The 8,385-nt window shown below is 39.8% G+C and overlaps 1 long non-coding RNA gene across 1 annotated transcript; it reads left to right on the plus strand.

Annotated features, from left to right (window-relative positions):
* Positions 1–1,688: 1,688 nt before the first annotated feature.
* Positions 1,689–2,941, plus strand: LOC148891862 (uncharacterized). The gene is made up of 3 exons (XR_016116506.1): positions 1,689–1,873; positions 1,979–2,076; positions 2,153–2,941. It is a non-coding gene; the product is annotated as an uncharacterized LOC148891862 (long non-coding RNA).
* The last annotated feature ends 5,444 nt before the right edge of the window (positions 2,942–8,385 follow it).

Here is an 8,385-nt window from a genome sequence, read left to right on the forward strand (position 1 = left end):
GCCACAACATAGCCCACACACTGCGTGGGAAGCAAATAAGCTATTTTTGGGGGGGAAACAGTGTGTTTTCTCCACAAAACTGCTCATTTCCATATCAGAAATGATTAAAATCAACAATATGTTTAAAGTAAAAGTTAGAAGGGGCACAGTGTAATGTTGAGTTTTGCACAAAAAGAGTCAATAGTTGTATGAATACAGCAGTGTGGTTGGAGCTGGACCACTGCCCCCTTGTGACCAGAAAAGGGCAATCAAAAGGCATCACTGGAGCAAGCTGACTAAAATCCCACTATTACTCCAAATGATGACAAAATGGCAACAGTAAAAGAGGCAGCAAAAAAAAGCCAATAAAGTCACATTTACATTGTCTGTAATAGTCAGCATTTTACATAAAATGTGGGTAAGAAATTATCCAACACTTATTATGGCAATAGGAGCAGTATATGTAGCAGAAGGCTATCTACAATACTACAACAGTTGTGCAAAATGTATCACCTGTCACTTATTCCTCCCATCCTCTGTGTAGGAATCGATTCTGGACAAATAGTATGTTCATGTCACAGCAGAACCAATTTGTCTTTAATGAAAAAATCGAGCAAAAAACAAGGTACTAATGAGCAAGAGTGTGTTGGCCTGGTTTTAGAGAAATTGTCACGATGAACTCAGATTGACCGAATTGAAATTATTAGTGTCTGCGCAGCAGATTTTCTAGTGTTTCCCCTCATTAAGATGATGGGAGAACCTATCGCACGTTGGGTACAACAATAGTCAACCAAAGGGGACATTGAAACGAAACAAATATTCATCCATCCATCCATCCATCCATCCATCCATCCATCCATCCATCCATCCATCCAACCATTCATTTTCCGATCCGCTGGGTGGCAGCTGGGTATCGGAGCCTATACCAGCTGTATTCGGTCAATAGGCAGGGGAAACCCTGAACGTGTTTCCAGCCAATCTCAGGGCACAAAGAGACTACCAACAATCCATGCTCACACTCATGCTGACGGTCAATTTGAGTGTTTCATTAATTTGCGAAGCATGTTTTTGGAACGTGGGAGGAAGTGGGGGAACCCACAGAAAGCCCACGCCGGCATGCAAAGACCACATAGGAAGCCAGAATCAAATCCTACACCTCTGCACTGTGGGGCCGACATGCTAGCCAATCAACCACTGTGCTGCCATTAAATAAATAAAATCAAAATCCCATTCACACATTTACAACAATAAATTATGGGTCTTCGGTGAAGCTAACATGCACGTTTTGGAATGGGGGAGGTCAATTGTGCATCCAAAGAAAATACAAGAAAGTGACCCATTGTGCACCAGAATTTTTTAAAGGCACAAATAAGCACATGCAAATTATAAACAACGTTCCACAAGGTGACTAGGAAAGTACTATGTTGTAAACCAAGGACCACCGATAAAGGTTGATGGCAGCACTTAAAATGTGTCCTTCCATATCAAATCCTTTTCGAGTTAAAAAAAAAAGTTTAAGGGAAATCCCTTACATGCAAATTACATCAGAGTAACACTGTACCAAGCTGACAAGGATTTTCTGGGAGTTATTCACAATTAAATGTCAGAGTAGGAAAACCGGTTAAACCACGTGACCAAGATAACATCATTCATCATAAAAGTCTATTTTTTTCTTTTTTGTTGATGTTTCAACGCGAGGATTTGATTGGCGAGGTTCTAAGGAATGGAATGCTCCAAACGCGGATGTTTCACTATAGTAAGGGCCTCTGTGTGATCGCTGGTGTGTTATCAGCAGACTGAATGACGACAATTAAAAACATTCCAAGAGGGTTCATTCCAAGAGGGTTCAAGAAGCCGTCTTGAGTTTCGGTGCAGATTCCGCGGATATATGCAGGCAAGATTGGGTGAACGGACATAGTTTGTATTTTGGTAGATTTAAATGGCCCACGAAGACCCGGATGTTGACATTGAACTGTTGTTTTGATTTACCTGTGTCCAGGAAGTAGGGATTGGGAATGCTGTACGGCGCGTTATCAAGCAATGGGTCCTTTTCATTCCATTGGTGTCGATTTCGCCTTCGACTCCCAAAGCAAAGAGGCATAATCTACATCTAATCTAGTTATCATCAACATAGCCATAAAACGGAGTTACTCATTGGCTTTTTGTCCCTCAGATTCAGCAGCAGGTTACTCCTGAACTCCGGGCACCCATGTTGGATTCCACATAGAAGAGGCAAGGACCGTTTTGTCCTTGATGCAGGTGTAATCAGCAGGGTCCCCGCGTCATGTGAAAGCCTGATTGGATTAAAGTTAATCCACTTTTCTTCTTGTCTCACTTTGGGTCCGATCCAGGAAGAAAATGAATGTGGTGCTATGGACTGGCAAACTTCCAAAACAAAGAAATGTGCAGGTAGCAGAGATTCTGTTGTCTACTTCTGTCCTGCAGCCAAACATTTCTTCCACTTGTAAGCAGGAGGACCTTGATCGTGGCTGGGCGGGTTCTCACAAAAACTGGAACGGCATGTTTTTTTTTTTACACTTCCTGAATTACCGGGCGATCTAAACTATGCACACAATGCATGTTAGTGAGTATTACATGATTGAGCGTGCTCGTCATTCAGCTGTTTTTGTTTCGTCAACACAGCCGTGACACACATGACTGAGGTGCCTTTATAAAACCCTATCACCAAATGTTACGTATTATCTACATTGCACAAGAAACGGCCAAAAAAACGTGTCATATTTGGTTTTGGATGGAAGAAAATGAATAGCACCTTGAAAATGGAATTAAACAATAAAGAGTGTGACAATACACACACAAATGAAGAGCCTCCGACTCCTTTAAGAAGAGACACATTGCAAGTTTTTATCAGTACTAATTTAATTATTCACTCGAAGTACATTCTTCACAATGAGCTCTGTTTTAGTTTGGCATGATCTTTTGCCCGGTTCTATCATGTATGTGTCTATGTGTATGTGTCCTTCACTACATTTCCCGCCAGTGACGTGCAGTCAGGGGAGGCAGGTGAGGCTGTGCCTCACCTGTCATCATGGAAATATCAAATGACAAAATAAATTAAACGGTTATATTTATTTAGTGATTTGTACTTTAACATTCTTTTCCATTTAACTTCACCGTTTTTGGATTTTTTTTTTCAAAATCGCTGAATTGTCACATTCACCGTTCAGATACTAAGTAGAGACGAGCGGTGAGGCACAAGCCGGCTGAGCCTCACCGTGGATTGTGCAATCACTATACTAACTGTGCTGGCTTGCTCTGCAGTGAGACCGCATTGCTGTCCCTCTGCATATCACTATTAAAGTGTTCAAACGCTTTTAGTATATGAACTAAATTTTTACAGTTTAGCTGTAGTATATAATGTACAGTCACTGTACATTATAAACACTGTACTACAGTGTTTATTTTATTTTATTTTTATCAAAACTGTGTGCATAGGTCAGGCACACAGTTCTCCTGCCTCATGACAGCGGGCGCTGGTGATTACAGATTCTTCTTGCGACTCCTCAGCTGCAAAATAATAGAATTAGTGACAGCAAGCTACAGTAAACAGCAAGTAAAGTGCAACCATCCAGTCATTTTTTCGTGTTGCTTGGCCTTATTTTCAGAATGGAGGATTATATGTCTAAATTGAAAGAATTTTCTAAACTGGACTTTCAATCAAAGCAGGAGATAATAATTAAAGGAAGACCAACACCGGACTGTATAGCTCACAAACGATGAGGGATGAATGATTATTGCAACGCACTTCTCTTCGGTATCAATCAGAAATTTCTCCATAAACTCCAACTCGTCCAAAATTCTTCAGCCCGGATAATCACTAGAACCCCCTCCTTTCACCACATTACCCCTGTCCTCCAGCAACTCCACTGGCTACCTGTTAAACATCGTATCGAATTCAAAATACTTCTGTTTACATTCAAAGCCATCCATAACATTGCCCCTCCCTATCTTTCTGACCTGCTTCAAATCTCTGTTCCCTCTCGGTCCCTCAGATCCTCATCATCCCTTCACCTCTATGTGCCCTCTGCCCGTCTCACCACGATGGGATGCAGAGCTTTCAGCCGCTCTGCTCCCAAACTCTGGAATTCTCTTCCACCCAACATCCGCAATATTGACTCCCTCCCTATTTTCAAGGCTCACCTCAAAACCCACTTGTTTAAAATTGCTTTCAATGTATAGTTCTATCTGCTATTTTATTATGTATCATTTTACTTATGGTTTTATTGTTATGTGCTTTGTTTTATTGTTTTTATTGTAAAGTGTCCTTGGGTGTTTTGAAAGGCGCTTGAAATAAAATGTATTATTATTATTATTATTATTATTATTATTATTATTATTATTAATGTAAATCTCCTGGACGGCTTCTCAGCTTTTTGGCCAAGAAGGATCTCATTGAAACCATTCCTTAAGCGACAAAGTTGCCACAGTTCGTGCTCACTGTTCCAGCTACTACAGCATCAGTGGAGCGCTCATTCTCAGCACAAAAGACTGAAAACATACAGTCGGAACAGGACTGATCAAGGACGACTTTCTTCACTGGCAGTGATCTCCATTGAGACAGAGAGACTTTGACTTAATTTATAAGTAAAGGTAACACGATAATAATGTTTTTCAATTCTTTTTTTTATGCTACAGTTTGTATACAGTATATAAAGAATGCTGACATGACATTTTAAAGAAAACATGTTAACTGTTGCCAATCAAGTGGTGATTAAGCTACTCTGAGTTCATATGTTTGTAAATCTGACTGTGATGACGTCAGTGCCTCACCAGCCATGAACCTCACCGCACGTCACTATTTCCTGCTGCTTATTTTTCAAGGCAGTATGTCCCAAAAGTCACAATATTGTCCATTTCATTTTTTCCATTTCATTCCAGACGCTTGTAATAGCATTCACATTTGAAGTTCACAACTCCAGTTTAGCATACGTTTGAGAAAAGAAGGTAGTACAATCGAAGACAGGGGTACTCATTACGTCGATCACGATCTACTGGTCGATCGCGGCGTGACAGTAAAAAAAAACATTTGTCAGCCTATCAAACGTCCCGTCACTTGATTGACATACAGGGCAACCATTCAGATGACAACTAAATTTTGACCTTTAGGTCGCCGCGCATGCGTAAACAACGGTGCTAAGCGCAGCAAAATTTACAAGCTAGTCAGCGAATTACCTCAGATTTTAAGCCCTTGCTAAAACATATGGTGATCAAAATGAGTGAGAAACCAAGTAAGAAGGCAAAAACATATTACTTTCACACGGAATGGGAGGTGGACTTTTTCTTCACGATGTCATTTTCAAAATGCGTATTGCCAAGTGCAGGCAGACTTCTTCAATTACCATTGCATAATCCACCAACAAGCGTTATGCGCTAAAATGCTCAACATGAGGAAATGTGCTACCTCCTTGACTGCATTATTCGGCTCCACTTATTTATGTGGTCAGCCTTTTCCTACATGAAGATCATTAAGTCCAAATACCGTTACACGATGACTGATGAACATTTGGAAATGTCAATTCAATTCAGTGCAAGTCATCAAAGTAAACTCAGGTAATTACAAAAAATGTTAATAGTTATTTATTATGTTATGTATATGTAGTTATGATGTGTGTTGTGCTATATTGGCTTATTCAGTTATGTAAGGTATATCAACATACGTTGTACATTCAAAGAATCCTTAATACATTTGAAAATAATTATGTTTTGCATTTTTGTAGTGGGTAGATCATTTTGACTTGGTTGTTTTTATAAGTAGCTCGTATGCTGAAAAAGTGTGAGCACCCCTGCTCTAAGATATCCGTGACAAATGTCTGGAAAAAGGATTGTTTTCACCAAACTCCTTGGAAAGCCATTCAAGCAGAGGGCTACACTGGACGTTGGTGCTGACAATTCTGCGAATGACTCGAGGAGTGACAAAGCTTTACCCATACTGACTACAGGTTGTTGAATGTCATAATCTTCAATTTGAAGCCTCAAAGCTTTTCAAATTGGCACTAAACTGCAGTCAGGGATAGAAAAACGTTTTGCCAGCAGAGAATTTTGCAATGCCACTCCAATAAGCCATGAACAGGGGAATGATCTGCTTCCGAACCATGCAAAGCCTAAGCTGTCAAATGCTGATGCTCTCACATCTGTCTGAGTGACACCTGAAATGAAATCGAAAAAAGATGACCTTTGGGACACCCAAATACCTGACCGAAATAATTCAGGTTAGTTTTCAGTTTCACAATTACGACATCATACCTTTTACCGACCCTGCCCACCAAAAGTCTTGAAACAATGAGCATTACTTTATTACTGTTCACTGAAAACCTTTCATATTTGCTGATGCCTATTAAGTCATACAAAGGTGGGTCAGGGGTTAAGTAAAAAAAAAAAACTGAAACTGACCTCGGCAACAAAACACACCTCTCTGTGTGATAAATGAATGGGCTGAAACTCAAGGTGAGTTGTGCACTTTCCAAAAGGGAAATAGAAACTTCAACTCATATTTCTAGTTTCATATTCATCTTTTGATGTCAAACCAGAATGTCTTCAATTTTGCAGCAAAAAAATCAAACAACCTCTGCCTACCACTACTGTGCCTACCATTTGATTTTTTTGTGGGGCTCTAAATGCAATGTGTGCTTTCATGGATCTTTTGACAACATATGTGAATGAATTGTTTGATCTGTATTTGAAGATAAGACAATTTAAAAACGTGGATGTTTCGCTTCCAAGAATATCAGTGTTACACTGAGCAGATGATAGCCTAGAGATGCGCTATAGCAGACTTGCAGTAGCTCAACTTCTTTAAGCCATCCATTGACAACTACCATCACAAAGTTAAATAAAACGACTATTATAAAGTACAGTTTATTTCTTTAATTACACTCCAATAGCACATTTATTATAAATAAAAAAGGTATATTTAGTGTAATTTTAAGGCTTATTTAGTCGAAAATTATGTTTTATGGGGCCCCGGGAACATATGATTCTCATTTGTAATGGTTTCTTATGGGAAATAAATGTTTGGCAGACAAACTTTTCGCCTTACACGCACTTTTTGGGAACCAATTAAGTTTGTAAGCTGAGGTATTACTGTATCCTTTACTCAGTTAATATTAGAGACTCAATTGGCAGTAATACTAGCCATTTCTTGAAGAGGATATAGACCAGTGCTTCTTAACCTGGGTTCGATCGAACCCTAGGGGTTTGGTGAGTCGGTCTCAGGGGTTCGGTGGATCCTCCACCACAGAGGTCCACCCCTCAGTCTAGTCTGCAGTTAGTAGGCACAGCCATTGGAAGAAGGGTTCGGTGAATGAGCATATGAAACTGGTGGGGTTCGGTGCCTCCAATAAGATTAAGAACCACTGATATAGACCATGGTAGGCCTTTAAGTATCAATGTTTGTCTATGCATATTGCTAAACCATTAGTTTCAAATATCTGTTGCTGGAAACATTATAAAACTGCCACAGACATGCTATTTGTAAGCCCATGTATGGCTTTTAGAATAATGACAGTGAAAATTATTTTCTATTTTTTATCGTTTTTTAACTGCTCCCAAATATTTTTTTTTATTCATTGATTTCATCGGGACAGTGCACATTAATCAACGCAAGAATAAGCACCAGCCATAGTCCGAGGGCAGGTTTATAAAGTAGCACATAAAACAAAAACCACAATGAGAGAAATAAGAACAAAATAGGTGAGGCATCATAAAACTGACAAAACATGCAGTTGCAATGTTCAATTACGCGACAATAGACCAGGACAGACAAATCACTTAAAGCCTCAAATCTGCTGACCAGAAGCTGACTGGAATGGGCTGAAGTTTGAAAATACTTATTAAAAACAACGAAAACCAAATAAATAAATACTATACTCGTATTGTGTAAAGCAGCGGTCGGGAACCTATGGCTCGCGAGCCATATATGGCTCTTTTGATGATTGCATATGGCTCGCCAATAAAACTAAATACATATTCTCGTTTTTTTCGCCGTTCATTTCCTGTTGGGGCTGCAGTTGGCGGAAAGCGCAATTTTGATCGGATGACACTGACCTAGGTTGGCCGAAAGCGCCATTTTGATTGGATGATACTGGCCGTCATGTTGAAACAGGTAAATGCCCCTTTAAATGAGCCTAACGAGTGCAGAAAAAAGGTTCTGATTCTAATTTGCAATAAAACAATACCATTGATGAAACAGTCGAATGTCAGTGACATTTGAACAAGCCCCATGTTAATGTTAGCATAAATATACTTCTGCGAGAAGATATTGCATATAGCAAGTGTGGACGCTTATGAGCCGTGTGCAGGCTAGCTAGCAGTAACTTCGCCTCTGGACCGGCAAGTTGAATTTCATTCCGATTGTTTGCCTGGATTTTTACCAATCACGAGGAACGG

Source organism: Hippocampus bargibanti, linkage group LG11 (genome assembly GCF_051943395.1).
Source record: "Hippocampus bargibanti isolate YZ-2025 linkage group LG11, ASM5194339v1, whole genome shotgun sequence".
In the NCBI taxonomy this organism is placed as follows: Eukaryota; Metazoa; Chordata; class Actinopteri; order Syngnathiformes; family Syngnathidae; genus Hippocampus; species Hippocampus bargibanti.